Source organism: Nicotiana tabacum, chromosome 9, assembly GCF_000715075.1.
Source record: "Nicotiana tabacum cultivar K326 chromosome 9, ASM71507v2, whole genome shotgun sequence".
Lineage (NCBI taxonomy): Eukaryota > Viridiplantae > Streptophyta > Magnoliopsida > Solanales > Solanaceae > Nicotiana > Nicotiana tabacum.
The window spans coordinates 112,677,510-112,696,559 of record NC_134088.1 but is presented as its reverse complement, the minus strand read 5'-3'; positions in this window follow the sequence as shown (position 1 = coordinate 112,696,559).

Here is a 19,050-nt window from a genome sequence, read left to right as displayed (position 1 = left end):
TCTTTTACCGCTTTTTAATATTTATGGAATTTATTTGAACAAGTCGCGATGTCGCACACTTGTCGTTTTGGTACACATTGCAAACTGCGCCACGTGAAACGCACCCACGATTTACAACATGTTTATTTTTATTATTATTTGAAGTTATGGTCAAGTCGCGTGAAACGCGCACTTGAATTGAGGTTTACGTATCATGACTATGCCACGGGAACCTTACCCATAGTCACGATGATTTATTATTAATCGCGTCTAAATCAAGCTACGATGTACGAATATTATTCAATTACTAATTTTGATATTATTGTAAGGTCATGAGTAATGTATATTGTTATGGAGGAAATGAAGTAAATTAATTATGGAAAAAGTCGGCTAGCTTGGGAATGTTTATTTTTTTTTTTGGTCATGTGTAATAATTAGCCCATAAATACGCTAGGGAAGTCCAATTAAAGTCTTACACCAATCATGGCCCAACTTAATCTCTTATAATTTTACTGCTAACCAATATTTGAAACTAGACTAAATTTATGGCATGAATAGATAGATACACGCAGAACCAATTTAGTCACTAAGATAGGAGATCAAAATGAAACTAAAGCATACTAAAATGGAAAGCCATTACTTCATTGAATAAACAAGAAAAGTAACGAATTAATACATATTCATCAATAAAATTAACCATATGAACTACCAAAAAGGACAATAAATTAATCTTAATAAATACTCAACATGAGAATAAATTAATCTTAGCATACTCAGATGCGAACTCGACCATATCATACTCAAAGTTAAATTAAAACATAGTGACCCAAAACATTAATGAGAAAACAAAATAGAAAGAGAAGTGAACCTTTGTATTGATGATTGTGGATTTAAATTACAACCACTCAATGATCGGATAGCTCTCAACTGGACCCTTCGTACCACGGAAAACGCGAGCGAAAAATCACAACTTGCAACCTCAATTGACCTTGCAAAACGGATGATTTAGTGGCTATTTTTGGAGCTTTTTTTTTTTGGATTAATGATGGCTCAAAAGTGGTCAAGGGCTGGTGGCTTTGGGGGGTGAAGCTGCTGGATTTTTTTCGAAAGAAAGACGAAGAAAGAATCACACGAATAGAATTTTTCTTAGCGTTGAACAAGCAAAAACATTTCTCTCCAAATCTCTCCCCTCTTTTTTTTCCTTTCTTCTCTCCCCATTTTTTTCATCACATTTCTCTTCTATTTATAGAAAAAAAATTCGGAATTTTCAGATTTTTATTTTTTATTTATTTTTATTTTTAATTAAAAAGAATTTCCACTTCCCGTTTTTATTATTTTTAAAAACAAATAATTTCCCAATTTTCTTTACTTTTATTTTTTAATTTCTCTCTTTTTTTACTTTTAATATATTTAAAATCCCACTTTTTTACTTTTCTTTTTTTATTTTCCACTTATTTTACTTTTCTTTTTTTATTTCCCACTTACTTTTACCTTTTTTTTTTTAAAATCAGATACCCTTACTTTTATTTTTTAATTCCAACTTTATTTTACTTTTTATTTTTTTAAATTTCCACATTCTTTTACTTTTATTTTATTAATTTTCCACTTTCTTTTACTTTTTTTATTAAACAATTTCTACCTACTTTTATTTTTACTTTTTAATTTTATATTTCTACTTTTTCTATTTTTTAATTCCCATAAGAAATTTGTTTTTAAAAAATAATAATAATAATAATAATTAATTTTAATTTAATTCATTTTATTTAAAAATAAAGATAAAGATAAAAAATAATAATAATAATACTAATAGTAATAATTGACCTTTTAAATTATTAATAATTTCTTCTATATATATATATATATATATATATATATATATATATATATATATATATATATATATATATATATATATATATATAAGTGTAACAAAGCTAAAAAATATATATTAAATTCTTAAAATATTTATATAGTAGAAGGTGATAAAAATTCAAATATAGTCAAAAATTTGGTGCTCATAGTTGCCCCTCTTTGTTTGGAAACATGAAGAGTTTTTAGGCAATTACTAGGTGAGCCACGTGACTAATTTTTGACCAAACCATTATTCAAAAGGAAAAGAAATAAAAGATAGGGTGCAACCAAGTCCTGGTTTTGGACAGCCTACATATCCCGGGTTATAGGGGAATCAGGTCGCATGTAGTTCAAGGAGAATGGTGAAATGATGAGTTGAGGAGTCGAGTGAGGTTCCGTCGAGGCTCTGGTCCGCGGTCCTGCTATTATATCAAATAAAAAAGAAACTAAATAAGCCTATCAATTATGAGTGACAAGATTCCTATCTATGAGTCTTCAAAAACTTGATCTTGAGTCTTGACTGGTTCTTCATGCAGACTCTGATCTAAACCTTGATGATCGCTAGCTGTAGGTTCTAGTTCATTGTTCTATAGCTTCTTCTAATCAAAACGAGACTCCAATGCTCGTGGCTTCAGTCATGTCTTAGTATTCCACATCTTTTCAATTGCTTTTGCATTTTGGATTCACTTATTTTTTTCTTTTCTTTTATTCTTAATTGAGACTTCTTCTTTTGGTCATCTCGAACCATGTGCCTCGAGGTAAAACCTAATCAGACACCAAAATAAGCAATCGAACAAAAATTTTCTGCCCCAGTTTGCATTAGGAAAATTTCGTGAGTTATTGTAATAAAATTCTAAACTACTTTTTTATTGAAAGCAATAAAAGGTCGGGAGTGGTGTACCCTGAAAATGTCATTTTTTTTATTATTATTTTTTTTCTGATTGTGTTCTTTTATTGTCAAAAGGATGTCTCATCTAAGGATTGGTGTACCTTATGTTGGAAAAATGTGGCCAGGGAATGGGATACCCTATATTGGTAAAGATATCGGGGAATGGTGTACCCTGCATTTAAGATCAAATCAACTAGGGAGTGGAGACACTATGTTAGAAAAAGCGACTAGGTAGTGGAGACCCTATGTCGAAAATAAAACCAACTAGGGAGTGGAGACCCTATGTTGGAAAAGCGGCTAGGGAGTGGAGACCCTATGTATACAATAAAATCAACTAGGGAGTGGAGCCCCTATGTTAGAAAAGGCGACTAGGGAGTGGAGACCGTATTTCTAAAAATAAAACCAACTAGGGAGTGGAGACCCTATGTTAGAAAAGCGACTAGGGAGTGGAGACCCTATGTCTAAAATAATATCAACTAGGGAGTGGAGACCTTATGTTGGAATGGAGACTAGGGAGTGGAGACCCTATGTCTAAAATAAAATCAATTAGGGAGTGGAGACCCTATGTTGGAAGAGCGACTAGGGAGTGGAGACCCTATGTCTAAAATAATCAACTAGGGAGTGCAGACCCTATGTTGGAAAAGCGACTAGGGAGTGGAGACCCTATGTCTAAAATAATCATCAACTAGGAAGTGAAGACCCTATGTTGGAAAATAACTAGGGAGTGGAGACCCTATGTTGGAAAAGCGACTAGGGAGTAGAGACCCTATGTCTAAAATAAAATCAATTAGGGAGTGGAGACCCTATGTTGGAAGAGCGACTAGGGAGTGGAGACCCTATGTCTAAAACATCAACTAGGGAGTGCAGACCCTATGTTGGAAAAACGACTAGGGAGTGGAGACCCTATGTCTAAAATAATCATCAACTAGGAAGTGAAGACCCTATGTTGGAAAATCAGACTAGGGATTGGAGACCCTATATTGGAAAAGGCGACTAGGGAGTGGATACCCTATGTCTAAAATAACATCAATTAGGGAGTGGAGACCCTATGTTGGAATGAAGATTAGGGAGTTGATACCCTATATCTAAAATAATATCAACTAGGGAGTGGAGACCCTATGTTGGAAAAGAGACTAGGGAGTGGAGACCCTATATCTAAATAAAATCAACTTAGGGAGTGGAGACCCTATGTTGGAAAAGACGACTAGGGAGTGGAGACCCTATGTCTAAAATAACATCAACTAGGGAGTGGAGACCCTATGTTGGAAAAGCAACTAGGGAGTGGAGACCCTATATTGTAAAAGAGACTAGGGAGTGGAGACCCTATGTCTAAAAACATTAACTAGGGAGTGGAGACCCTATATTGAAAAAGAGACTAGGGAGTGGAGACCCTTTGTCCAAAAACATCAACTAGGGAGTGGAGACCCTATGTTGGAAAAGCGACTAGGTAGTGGAGACCCTATGTCTAAAATAATCATCAACTAGGGAGTGAAGACCCTATGTTGGAAAGTCAGACTAGGGAGTGGAGACCCTATGTTGGAAAAGCGACTAGGGAGTGGAGACCCTATGTCTAAAATAATCAACTAGGGAGTGGAGACCTTATGTTGTAAAAGCGTAGTTAGGGATTGGAGACCCTATACTACAGTGATTTTGAACCCCTTTTTTTTCTTCATCATTTCTTTTTTATTTCAGAGAATGAGTAAATGCGGGAAAGAAGTTTTGGAGGAGACTTCCCTTTTGGAGTGGTTGCTGCAAAACTATTTCTTGCCTTTGCACAATTTCTATTTGATTGTACCTGCTTCTTGCAAGGTTGCTTTTGGATTGCACCCGTTTCCTATTTTTTCAAAGAAAAAATAATTTGTCAGTTTGAAACAGTTGTTGGTTTTGTGGCCTTGATTGTTTCAGTAACTTGGTCTTGGCCCTTTCAACTGTAGTTGTTATTTCCTGAATATCGATTGCACTTCTGACCCTGGAGAAACTTTGGCTTTTGCAGACATTGCCATGACGGTTAGTCATGTGGGACTTAACCTTTCAACTTTATTTTGCCTTTGTGCGCATTCAACTTTGATTTTCCTTTCTTTTCAGGAGTTTAGATTTTGAAACATCAGCCATCATGACCAGTCAGAGTCGACTCGATGCACCTGCCAAGAATGGGTGCCTTCTTGAACATTGGCTCGTATCAGACAAAAACCCTGTAAATCAATCTTGCCATCCTTTCTTTGTCTTAGTTTCGGAACACAGTTAGACCGAAAGGGATTCAAAGAAAAACAAGCAATGGAATGGACAAATGAATTTAAACAAGAGGTATCCCTTTCGAGGACAGAAAAAAAATGGACTTATTTGGAGTGCATGCAGACTTCAATTTACATGACATGTCGCTTGGACTGGATGTCTGATCTGCGTAAACTGTCCAACTCTCAGAAATTCATCATAACTTATAACTCAAAATTGAGAAACCTTGCCAGGACTCTGTCGATGCCGATGGCTGTGAGGATCCCCTTTTCAATCAGTGGTGCTCTTTGCGGGTTTTCTCCAGCTGACCTCTCTCATTTCTCTTCTTACCATCGCCTTATAGTTCTCTTTGCGAGTTTTCACTAACAAGACTCTCTCATTTTAATTTCTCTATTTACCATCGCCTTACGGTGCCCGTGAAGGTTTTCACCATTAAGACTCTCTCATTTTATTTCTCTCATTTGGTTGTATCATATCCAAGTGGTTGCATCCTTCAATTCTTGAATATTCTCGTTGTTTGATCGGAAGGACTTTGAAAAGGACTTGGGTGAAAAGAGGATTTGGATTAAATTACAACTTTAGAACCTTTCAGACAAAAACCATCGCCAACCCATTATAACATCTGCCCCAGATTCACTTTTGGGGAATTGTGGGTTTTTATTTTGGTGTGACTGAACCCAAGAGAGAGGCTGCCTACGTATCCTTTCGGAATCAAGTCGAACGTAGTTCAAGAAACATGAACTTGTTTGGATTTGCTTTGTTTTGTTTTTCTTCTTCTTTCTCTTTTTTTTTTTATTTTTTTATTTTTAGGTTCCAAAAAGGGTAATCAAAGAAAGGTAACCGGCTCAAAATGGTTAGCAAAAAGGTTAATGATGTTTAGATAGTGAGAATGAAAGCCTTCGTCATCCCAATCAGAGAATATTAATGCCACATAGAGGGTCAAACATAGTACCTTTTGACTACATCCGCGTTGACAGTTGTTTCAGGGACATTTCCTTTGTTGCTTCCCAGGTACAACACTCTCTTTTGCAGTACTCTCGTTACAATGTATGGACCTGTCCAATTTGGAACCAATTTTCCTTTAGCTTCTTCATGAGGTGGGAGGATACGTCTCACAATGAGTTGTTCTATTTCAAATTTCATGGGCCGCACGTTCTTGTTATAGACACGGGTCATTATTTGTTGGTACAACTGCATTTGGCAAATTGTGGCCAATTATTTTTTATCAATTAGTGTCAATTGTTCCAATCGGTTCGTGGCCCAATATTTATCCTTAATCTCGGCTTCGACAATGACCCGGAGAGAGGGAATTTCAACTTCTATAGGTTTCAATCGGACTTGGCATAGGCTTATTCTCATACTGTTCCGATTTTTTATTTTATTTTCTTAACCTCATTTTCATTGCATTCTGCTTCTTGATTCATTATTTCGAAGTCCGACAGAGTTTTAGGATCTAGTCATGAAGTCCGCAAGCATGTCATGTTATTAAAATCTGCATGAATCAAAACTGAAAAGAGAATAAGAAAAGTGACAAGATTAAAAAAAATAGACATTCATAGACAATGAAATATTAATTTTATTTGATTATTTTATTCTTTCTTTTTTTGAATTTGGAAGATAGAAGGGTTTACATCGAAAAGTAAAATAATAAAATAAAACAATTGGATCACACCTTAATATAATCCGGACGCAGAAAGAATAGCAAGACTGATTACCGAGACTTCCGTCCGATGGGGAACTTTCATGATTGGCGACCGTTTTTTAGCTTTTCTTCTGTCTCGGCAATGGATGCAATGGCCTTCCATGCCGTATCAAAGTCTTCATCTTCACAAATCATTCCGACTAATGGCACATTGGTGTGAGCAGGTTGTTCATCATATTAGGGTCATTTTCTTCCACTGCACTTTTGAGAGTCCAACAATCTTCAGTATCATGTCCCACTGCTCCGGAGTGGTATTTACATCTATCATCAGCTCGGTGCAAAAGGGACTCGGGGTTTGGCCAGTTCGGGGCTAATGGCTGCAGTAGACCTAGCCTAACTAGCTTTTAGAATAAGCTCGAGAATGATTCACCAACACGAGTGAACTGATTCCATCTTGGGAAAATCTTTTTTTTTTTTTGAATTTGTTTTTCATATCTTGATTTCTTTTTCTTTCTCTTTTTTTTTTCTCTATTATTTTTTTGTCACTCTTTTCTTTCTTTTTCACTCAATTTTTTTTTCGGTTTATTTTTTCACTCAATTTGTTTATGGCTATGATCGAATCCGATGGGGATTGCCTACGTATCATGACGCCGCATGAATCAGATTTTGCGTAGTTCGGGAAGATTAGGAATAAAGTAAATAAACTAACTCTTTTTTTTCTGGATTTTGAATTTTTTTTCTTTTTTTTTCGAAAGACTTATAGAGAAGAAAGAATTTTTTTTTTTGATTTCTTTCTTTTTTCTTCTTTTTTCGAGAATTTTTTAAAAGAAAGAAAATATTATTTTGGATTTTTTTAAAAATATTTTAGGAGAAAGACTTCTAAAAAAAAGGTAGAAAATATTTTTGGATTTTGAATTGATTTGTTTATTTTTTTCAAATGAAAGACTTCTATAAAGATTTTTTATTATTATTATTTATTTGGGATATTCTAAGGAAAAACTTCTAAAGAATGAATTAAAGAAAAATATTTTTGGATTTTGACTTTTTTTTAAAAAAAAAATTCCAAAAGAAAAACTTCTATAAAAGAAGGAAATATTTTGGATTTTATGTGTCAAAGAAAAACTTATAAAGAAGGAATTAAAGGAAAATATTTTTGAATTTTTGAAAATTGGGACCGGAACTGATGAGGTTTGCCTACGTATCTCACATCTGGTGAGAATCAGACCCGTGTAGTTCGGTCAATTTTGACGGAACAGGGGAAGAAACATGACTTTTGAAAACATTGGCTTATTTTCTCTCTTTTGTTTTCTAACTTTCGGCAGAGTTTCGGAATTTTTCAAATGCCTACCTTTCACTCTTCTTTTTTTTTTGATTTTCTTTCCCTATTCTAGAAACCGGTCAACATGCAAGCCGAAACAAACAAATATACAAGTAGCACGTAAAAATGCATCAGGATGGTCTTTTATATTTGGTACACCTGTCCTTGATGGACCAAACCCTTGTGTTGAGTCCCCAAAGTCAAATGCACGTGATGCAAACAAACGTTCCTACTAGGGATCCAACATGAGGTTATGTTATTCTAGATTTAAATCCTGGGTGTGTTGTTCTAGACCTGGCTTACCCGAGCGGACAACTCGAGCCGGGGGGAGGGGGGCAGCGTACCGGGAATACAGAAGCTTCACCGGCTTTGCAACTTGTCCGATCCTCGTTCTAAAATTAGGGATACGACTCTTACAGAAAAGAAGACAAGCGAAGCGCACGCTTCCCAAAAGATTTAGAAGACTCAGAGAGAAGAAGGGTGTTGTAACAATTTTATATACAGTTCACGACAATATCAAAGTGGTAAAAAGCGACATTTAGCACATAAGTCTCAAACACATAAAAATCAGATAATAAACAAAAGCCAAGTATAACAGTTATTCTAAGCTCGAATTCTGAACCCTGAACCAGAGATTCTGGGTTCTTGTCCCCAGCAGAGTCGCCAGAGCTGTCACACCTCCTTTTTCCCGAGGAGATAGGGGATAGGGGAGTTTTTCTAATTAAAGTGACATTATTCGAAATGAGATTATTTATTTAATTCAGAGTCGCCACTTGGAATAATTTATGGTATCCCAAGTCACCGATTTATTTTAGAGTCCCAAATCGAGGACATTTGACTCTTATTTTTGGTCAGCGAACACAGAAGACCGGGTAAGAAATTCTGTTAACTTGGGAGAAGGTGTGAGGCACTCCCTAGTTCCGTGGTTTTAGCACGGTCACTTAACAATTAATACTTGGCGTAATTATCTGATTTATTACATATTTTAAGCCTATTGTGCGTTTTTGTCTTTTACCGCTTTTTAATATTTATGGAATTTATTTGAACAAGTCGCGATGTCGCACACTTGTCGTTTTGGTATACATTGCAAACCGCGCCACGTGAAACGTACCCGCGATTTACAACATGTTTATTTTTATTATTATTTGAAGTTATGGTCAAGTCGCGTGAAACGCGCACTTGAATTGAGGTTTACGTATCATGACTATGCCACGGGAACCGTACCCATAGTCACGATGATTTATTATTAATCGCGCCTAAATCAAGCTACGATGTTCGAATATTATTCAATTACTAATTTTGACATTATTGTAAGGTCATGAGGTATGTATATTGTTATGGAGGAAATGAAGTAAATTAATTATGGAAAAAGTTGGCTAGCTTGTGAATGTTTATTTATTTTTGGTCATGTGCAACAATTAGCCCATAAATACGCTAGGGAAGTCCAATTAAAGTCTTACACCAATCATGGCCCAACCTAATCTCTTATAATTTTACTGCTAACCTATATTTGAAACTAGACTAAATTTATGGCAAGAATAGATAGATACAAGCAGAACCAATTTAGTTACTAAGATAGGAGATCAAAATGAAACTAAAACATACTAAAATGGAAAGCCATTACTTCATTGAATAAACAAGAAAAGTAACGAATTAATATATATTCATCAATAAAATTAACCATATGAACTACCAAAAAGGATAATAAATTAATCTTAACAAATACTCAACATGAGAACAAATTAATCTTAGCACACTCAGATGCGAACTCGACCATATCATACTCAAAGTTAAATTAAAACATAGTGACCCAGAACATTAATGAGAAAACAAAATAGAAAGAGAAGTGAACCTTTGTATTGATGATTGTGGATTTAAATTATAACCACTCAATGATCGGATAACTCTAAACTGGACCCTTCGTACCACGGAAAACGCGAGCGAACAATCTCCACTTGCAACCTCAATCGACCTTGCAAAACTAACGATTTAGTGGCTATTTTTGTAATTTTTTTTTTTGGGTTAATGATGGCTCAAAGTAGTCAAGGGCTGGTGGCTTTGAGGGGTGAAGCTGTTGGGTGTTTTTCGAAAGAAAGACGAAGAAATAATGACACGAATAGAATTTTCCTTAGCGTTTAACAAGCAAAAACATTTCTCTCCAAATCCCTCCCCTATTTTTTTTCCTTTCTTCTCTCCCCCTTTTTTTCATAACATTTCTCTTCTATTTATAGGAAAAAAATTCAGAATTTTCAGATTTTTATTTTTTTGTTTTTTATTTATTTTTTTGTTTTTAATTAAAAATATATTCCACTTCCCATTTTTCTTATTTTTTTAAAAACATAATTCCCCACTTTCCTTTACTTTTATTTTTTAATTTTTCACTTTTTTTACTTTTAATATATTTAAAATCCCACTTTTTTACTTTTTTTATTTTTTATTTTCCACTTATTTTACTTTTCTTTTTTTATTTCCCACTTACTTTTACTTCTTTTTTAAAAAATCAGATACCCTTAATTTTATTTTTTAATTCCAACTTTATTTTACTTTTTATTTTTTTAAATTTCCACATTCTTTTACTTTTATTTTATTAATATTCCACTTTCTTTTACTTTTTTTATTAAACAATTTTTACCTACTTTTACTTTTACTTTTACTTTTTAATTTTATATTTTTACTTTTCCTATTTTTTAATTCCCATCCGAAATTTGTTTTTAAAAAATAATAATAATTAATTAAAATTAATTAAAAAAATTTAATTAATGTTTATTTATTTTCGGTTTTTAATTCATTTTATTTAAAAATAAAGATAAAAATAATAATAATAATAATAATAATAATAATAATAATAATAATAATAATAATAATAATAATAATAATAATAATAATAATAATAATAATAATAATAATAATAATAATAATAGTAATAATAATAATAATAATAATAATAATAATAATAAATAGTAGAAGGTGATAAAAATTCAAATATAGTCAAAAATTAGGTGCTCACAACTAGAATTAGGCCCAACTTATTTTATTAACAAAAAGACATATTGCTCAATAGTACACTGCATTAAACTAATTTCAACATGCTATAAACAAATTAAAAGTAGTACAATATTTAAAAGAAACAAACCAAAGATAAACAAACTAAGAATGACAAAATATTTTCTTAACAAGAAATGGAATGAAGCAGGAGTATTATTGAAACACTTAAGAAATGGACAACAATAATTTTTCCAAATAAACTTGAAAATTAACCATGAACAGAAATATTACATTAATACTAATAAAAATTTAACTCCTAATATACCTCAAAAACATATAATTTCAATCTACTTAGAGATTTTCTTTTCTAAACAAAAACTAATGCAAACCTTTATCACGTATTCACTACATGTAGGATCTTTTTTTTTATATATTCTAAAATGCAATCACAAAAGAAAGCTTAGATAAGTTCTTCTCATGATTTATGTCTACAGTAAAACAATATTAGAATAAAGAGAGATAACTAAACTTAGAGGGAGGAGAGTGGACAACACATGTTGTTACCCACATATGAGCATGCACATAGGAATAAAATGGACCATCATTCATAAACAGAAATAAAAGAGTATAAAAATAGCAGATAGCTTGGATAAGTACTTGAACTTCATCATTCCAAGAGCATTCAGAGAACTGCATGGTTAATGAGAAATACCTAAATTGCAAAAGAATCAGACAACAGCAGCAAAGTATAGAAAATCAGCAACTAAATCCAGCCAAAACCAACCAGCAACAGGAGCAAACGAACCAATAAAATGAAACAGATTCACCTCCGAAAACTTGCAGAACCAAAATCAGAAACTAAAGAAGAAGACTACAGAAAACCTTTCTTTCTTTTGTGTTCTTTCATTTTTCTTGAAATATTTCTCAAAGAAGGAAGATTGCAAAGAGTTTTTAAGTTACTCCAGCTGCTCTCAAGTGGTGTTTCTTTTTTCGTGAGTAAGGATCTGTATTCTAAGTGTAAGAGAGTCCCCTTTATAAGAGAAGAGCAGCCCTTTAAATAGGCAAATAAAGTCAAATTTTTTTTGGGATAGATTTTGGTTGACCAAAGTCCAAAAGTCAGTCCAAAAGACTGACTTTGTGTGCTAAACACTATTCAAAATCTGTTCAAAAGGTGAAAGGACGGCCTGAAAATCTGCTATATCAGATGCAAGGAGAAACAATATCATTTCAGCCACCCTACTAGTAAAAAGTAGGCTACTATTACCCTATATTATAATAAAATAACCTAAACTTCAGATTTTAACCACCAGCACCAAACTACTTGCTCAAAACAAATTATACTTAAACAACTATGGACTGTCAAAACATAAACAACTTTCATTGTAACTAATACTCAAACTAACTAGGCTAAATAAATTTGATTTGTGCAAACTAAACATAGAACAAACAACCAAATTCATAAGCTAATGTTCAAAATAGGAATTAGACAAGCATTGTTAACAAACGACGACAACGTGCAACAACTAAACAATCAATTAACTAAGTGAACGATTTAACTAATACACTAAAGATCACGTTTAATCAATAACAGCCTAAAAAATAACTAAACTAAATAGAGGTAACTAATTAAATAAACCTAACTTGAAACTCTAATTATCAGTAGTCGATCACAATAAACGAATCAAAACATAACCTAAAATCAGAACATAGAAACTAGACAACAAAGAAAGAAAGAAAAGAAGAGAAAAAATAAAAGGTTGGGGGCAATACCAGATGATCCAAAAAGGCTGCCCTCAAACTCAAAGACGATGCGAAACGCGGTAAATCGACTCCCAAAGTTCTGTTTTCTCAATGGCTTTTGCTTGAAAAAAGAAATTTCGGCATACCGAAATTGATTCCAAGTCCAGCCAAGGGGAAAACGGGGTTGTGGGGTCGTGTGGGTGGTGAGGCAGTGGTGGTGGTCATGCGGCGTGAGGCGGCAGTGGGGGTGGCTGACCAGTGTTCGGCCATTTTTTGGAGGGGTTTGAAGGTTTTGGGGCGTGGAATGGAGAAGTGAAGAGTGACAGGAGGTCGGTGGAATAACATTTTCGGAGTTTGGGGGTGGTGAGCGGCGACTAGGGTTTCGGTTAGGCTTGATTTACGGAGATTGAGATGGGTTATAGGGATTTGGGGTTCGTATTTATGGAGAGAAGGTTGAGCGAAAGAAGTGGTGAAATTTTTTGGGTGGTTTGGAGGTGCGCCTCCGCCGTGAGGCGATTTCCGGCCGGCGGAGATGGGTGGCGGCGCAGAGAGAGGTGAGAGAGAGAAGAAAGGGAGAAGAAAGAAGAAAATAGGGGAAATGGGGGCCAATATTTTAGGTTTTGTGGCTTTAAATATCTAGGGTGGGGAGTTATCTTGGACCGTCGGATCAAGTTAAGATTAGTGGTTGAGATTCAATCTCACCACTTAAACAAAACGATGTCATTTTGACGTCTTCCAGGCACCTCATCTGGACCGGGTCTTGGAACTACTGGGCCTGTGATTTTGCTCATTGCTTGGCCAATTTTGGCTTTAAAAATGATAAAACTCAATCCCTTAACCCCTTATCAAATTATTTAACATAATATAACTCAAAAATCCTACAAATACACATATAATAATCCTAAAATTTATAATGTAGAAGAAAAATACAAGAGCAAAAATTAGGCATTTACATCCTTACCTTAGCAATAAATCCAGCAACCCCTTCTTTATTTTCATCCCTCAACCCCGTACGATTAGGATGATTCCTATTATACATCTACCTACGATGCACAAATGCCATCTACACAAACAAAAAACTTGAAATTTATAAGATATTTAAAATTATTTAATTTATTTTAAGTAATTAATAGGTTATGCCAATTCGAAAGTTCATTTTTTTAAAGTATTATATTATTTTAAATTAAAATTTATTAACACTCGAAATCTTACATTTATCCCTATTCTATGTTATAATTAATGTCCCAAAATATAATTAAATTTAAATAGCTTCTTATAAAGTTCACACATGGTCAATAATTTATCAAATCTATAAATTCCTTTTAATGTACCAATTATTAAGTTTTAAATTTAATATTAGTCCATTTAATAAATTAGGAAGCAATAATAAGCATAACTTCTTAAACTTAAAACTAAGGTTTTAAACTATAACTACTTAATACAATTCCAAATTATTCTTATGTAAAGTTAATAATTCCACGTATACATAAATTTCATAATTGTTAAAACCACATATAGGTACTAACCTCAATTTCAAAAGTGAATTTAGTTTCAAGCTTAAATATTAATACATCTATGGCAGTTCTAAAAATAAATCTATGACAATTCTAAATAAACATCTATGAAATTTCTAAAATAGTTTCAAATTTTATTCAATTAAAGAACTAAAAAGTATCTAAAACCTAGAGGCAAGATTCCTAATGTGATTTTCAACAAAAAATTTAGATTCCTAAATAAATTCTAAAATGTTATAATCTTCTATAACAAGATGGGGACAGTAGGGGTGGGAGGTGGAGGGGGGATAAAATGAATGGGTGAGGGAAGGGGACGGATATAGGGGATGTGTTTAACAAAAATGAGGGTTGGGAAAGAAGAGGGAAGAAAGTGACATACCTTTTCCGGTGAACAGCGAGGGGGGGGGGGGGGGGGAGGGGTCTCAATGGAGGAAGAAGAAAGAAGAAAGAAATGGGGGCGGGGCTGGGTTTTTAAAAAAAGATCTGCGACTGATTCCATCACAAAATTAGCGATCGTTTCACTCGCCTCTTTAAAAAAATAATTTGACCAAAATATAAATAAATTTGCGTCCGTTTCGGTCGCAAATGGTCAAATAAAATTGTTTGACTTTTAGTTTCCGACTGAATTTATCGTAATTTTTTATCCCAGATTTTTGCGCCAAATGTTGCGACCAATGTTGTCGGAAAAATAGTCGAAAGGATTAAAAAAATATAACAATTATTATTTTTAAAAATTTCGACCGAATAAGTCAGAAATTTCCAACTAATTTTTTCGGTCAGAAATTTTCAATCACAAATTAGCTATTTTTTAGTAGTGATCTCAAGTTACAAGATAAAGCCAAGGGAGTTTGCTCCAGACCGACGGAGGTCATCCATTGTGAAGAAGAAATCACCCAACATGACATCTGTACTTGACAAGGCACTAAAGAAAGGTGGAATGCATATCTGTGATATCAATGCCGATGCTGCAAAAGAAATGCTATGCATGATCTTCATTTTTCATCCTCAAATTGCATGTGTTATACTCGACATTTTTTAGAGATTGGGAGGCCCTCTTTCAGCTACCCAGACACTTTATACCATTCGGTATCCCTTTTGAGCCTATGCTAATTTCTTTGACCTCTCCTCTTTTGGAATCAAATTAGAGTCATAAAAAAGAGTCAAAAATTTCATTTTCATATAAAAATTGGGGCAACTTCTTTTAGAAAATTCATTTCAAAAGAAAAGAAAAGGAGAGAAAAAAGAAGACAAAGAAAAGAGAAAAAAAAAAAAGAGAGAAAACAAGAAGAAAAAATTTAGTTTTGAACTACGTTCGACCTAATTCTTGTGTCAACAAGATATGTAGGCAGCCTTACTCTAGGGTTCGGTCACACCAAGTTAAAAATTCTAAAATTTCTCACTTCAAAAGAAATTGGGGTAGAGGTTTTGTTTTCTATAAAAGACGGGTCCAAAAGTTATAAAATTATACCCCATTTTGTCTTAGTTTTGAGCCTCCGTACCTTTCTTTCTTTCTAACCTTGTCCAAAAGCCACATTACAGTCAAAGAAAACCTTCTAGCTTTTGTTTTGTTTTTAACTCATATATTTAATGAAGGGAACCTTGGATGAATATAAACTTTGATGCGGTTAAGGACTCCTCTCCTTATTTTATTACTGTTATATAACCGTTTCCTTATTTTTCTATTACTTTCTTTATTTGCATACTTTATCATAGAGTATGTGGTTATGATTGTTTTACAATATTTGTCAATGCAAATCCCCCTATGCAATTGAGATTGTTACACCAATAGCCGATCACTTAGGCAAGTGCACTGATAGCCATTCTCAGGGATGCTATTTAGAGATTAGTCAGTACTTATTTTGTCCTAAAATTTAAATTAAAAATCCTAAATTCAGGAAAATTCATGAATTTTTTTATCCTGAAAAAATTGAACTGAAATTCAAGATGCTAGCTAATTTCTAAATAGCAGCCTTTTAGAGTGGCTACCGGGTATCATTTCTACCATGAAACTGCTTTGTCCTGTATTATAGGCATTAAGTTGTGAACAAGCCCAATATTGATGGGCTAGCTGTGAATAATGAAGAAGCTAATCTGGATATGGCCTTTGGGCTTGGAGTTGAAGCAAGAAGGAGATTAAGGCACATGGATACAAAGGGGAGCCGATCAGCCGAATTTAATTGCATTCGTTAACCAAAAAGTATATTATATATATATAAAAATTTTAAAACGACTAAAAATATATATTTCTCAATTTTATATTATTATGAGGATTTCTAATTAACTCCGCCATGTGAGCTTCAAAAGGTATAATCAGCTTCAAACGGGAGTTGTGATAGGTTGATAATCTGTTTAAAGTAATTTAATTCAAAGGAATCGTCTGAATACCAAGTAAAATGGAGCTAAATAAAAGGGGAATGTGTACGAAAATTTCATATCGCTGACCTTAATTAACTAATTTAGGATTAAAACATAGTTGATTGAAATGACTATTTCTAGAATCCTCAACTACAAAGGAGCTCCTGGTTCTTTACTTTGAAGGTGGAAGCTCGGAAACAAGTTCTATTGTTCTACCTTTTTCAAGCCATGCTTTTTTACCTAGTACGTACACTATGAGAAACGGTTTTTGTGTACCAACTCTAGAAAATCATTGTGTAATTCATAATCATAAGCTGTACCAAACAGTCATAATTAAATCATGTTAGTACGTAACTAATTAATATCATAATCCACATGCAACTAATAATTACTATAAAAAAGGGCAACACAGTGTACTAAGCTCCCGCTCTGGGGAAGGGCCGGACCACAAGGGTCTATTGTACGTAGCGTTACCCTGCATTTATGCAAGAAGCTGTTTTCACGGCTTGAACCTGTGACCTCCTGATCACATGGCAGCAACTTTACCAGGCCAAGGATTCCCTTCCAACTACTAATTACTATCATAATCCATAATCATATGTACTACAAGGTAAAATTGGATTCTTTAACCTAAAAAAAAGCGACTTGTAAATAAAAAATTGAAATTAAGAGAAATTAGTTTGAGTGGCTAAAGTAGTTTATTAGTCAAGCTTGAACCTAACTCAACTAGCATATAAACACTTTGAAGAGACTATACAAAGACGAAGGAGATAAAGAAATACTTTGGTGCTTTATTTCAAACCATTTGACGTCTGCTTTTTCTTTGCCTTTACTTGAAGCTAAATCCCAAAATTTTCCACTTTCAAATAGTATATCACTATTTTTTGCCCATGAAGGTTTTTGCGGATGAAAAATAGGAAAAATCACCTAGTGTTTTCACTTTTATTGAGTTTTTAGTCTTTTTTTTTGTGGTCCACGATATTTGACTTTTTCAAATATCAAGAAGGAATTAACTTTTTTTTTCAAAATTGTCCTTAAAGTAAAGAACCTGAGAGTAATTGTTATATTTTCAATGAACAAACTAAGGTTAATATGATCAATTTCATTGTTAATTAATATTAAAAAATAAAATCCTTATTATGTATGAAAAACAATTAAAAAAATCAATTAAAGTGAATATGAGAAAATAATATTTTTGGTACTTCACTAATGCTATACCACTACCCCGGGGTGCTACATAATATATCACTATTTAATTTCATAAAATTGATTGGGTGGGGTCACATAGAATTTGGCAAGTCTTTCTTGGTGTGGATTCTTAAAACGATGTAAGAATTTCTACCTTTTATTTTCTTTTTTTTCTTTTTTTTGATGGTAGGAATGTGACACTAACTAGTAGAAAGCTAGAGACGAAAGGTTAGTTATTGACTATATTGTGTTCAACTTAGGCTATCATTCTCAACCTTGTCATTTTCTTTGGGAATGACTAGACTAAAAAAGGAAAAAGAAAGTAATAGGAGAAAAAAAATGTTTCGGCTAAATTGGCCTTCAATACTCACGAAGAACTTCTAGAATAGCTAGGCAACTTTCATGTCACCATTTTAGTCAATTTCCTTATAAAGAACTCTTATTTTAGGACGATTTTGGATATACATTTCACGACCATGTCAAATTTCTTTAAATGCCAATAAAATAATTGTGTTTCACGACTTATATTTCTTTTCAAATTCATTTTGAGTGGTAGCAGGGGTGTTTCTGATAAATCACTAATAATAACAAGTAATAATAAGTCGAACTTTTCTTGCACTCGTATCACCATCGATTCTCTACCTCTTAAAATTATATTATGCTAATTAATAGGGAATTTATAATTGCCTTCAATTTCAACAGTCCATCGATCAAGTTTCAATTTATTTGTGCTTCAGATAATGAATCAACTCAAAAATTATATATATCTTGATTCAAGTAAGAGAAACAAAATCTTATGAACCTAATGCATGTCACATTAATTTTTGGAAGAAAGAGACGAATTAAGAAATTAAACATGATAGATTTATCTATCTGTACCTCAATCCTCTGCTTGCTACTTACAACCCCGTTTCAACCGCCCATCCAAAAAAAATGCAAGTTGGAAGGGAAAAAAACTAAGAAGTGGAAAGCAGCTTTTAGAAATCAAAATTTAAGTTATACACTATTAATGTAATTTAACAAGTTATTTCTCCATCTTTTAAGTCGTCAGATCAGACTTGATTTGAAAATTATATATTTTATTGGTTAACTTAATCTAATAGTGTAAACAATTTCAAAATGTTGTATACAGAACATAAACTCATCAAAATTATAAAGAAAAAATATTGTAAATTAACATGACTCTAAGCTAACACTTAATTGTGGTCTAATTAAGTGTAGCTGATATATGTTAGCGGTTTCAATGGGAAACTGACTTCATCATCACCGTGCCTTTTTGCTTAAAACTCAAAAACGTGTGGACTTTCTTCCTTTTCTTCTTTCATTTTTTAAATTTTTTGCTGCAAATTATTTCAAA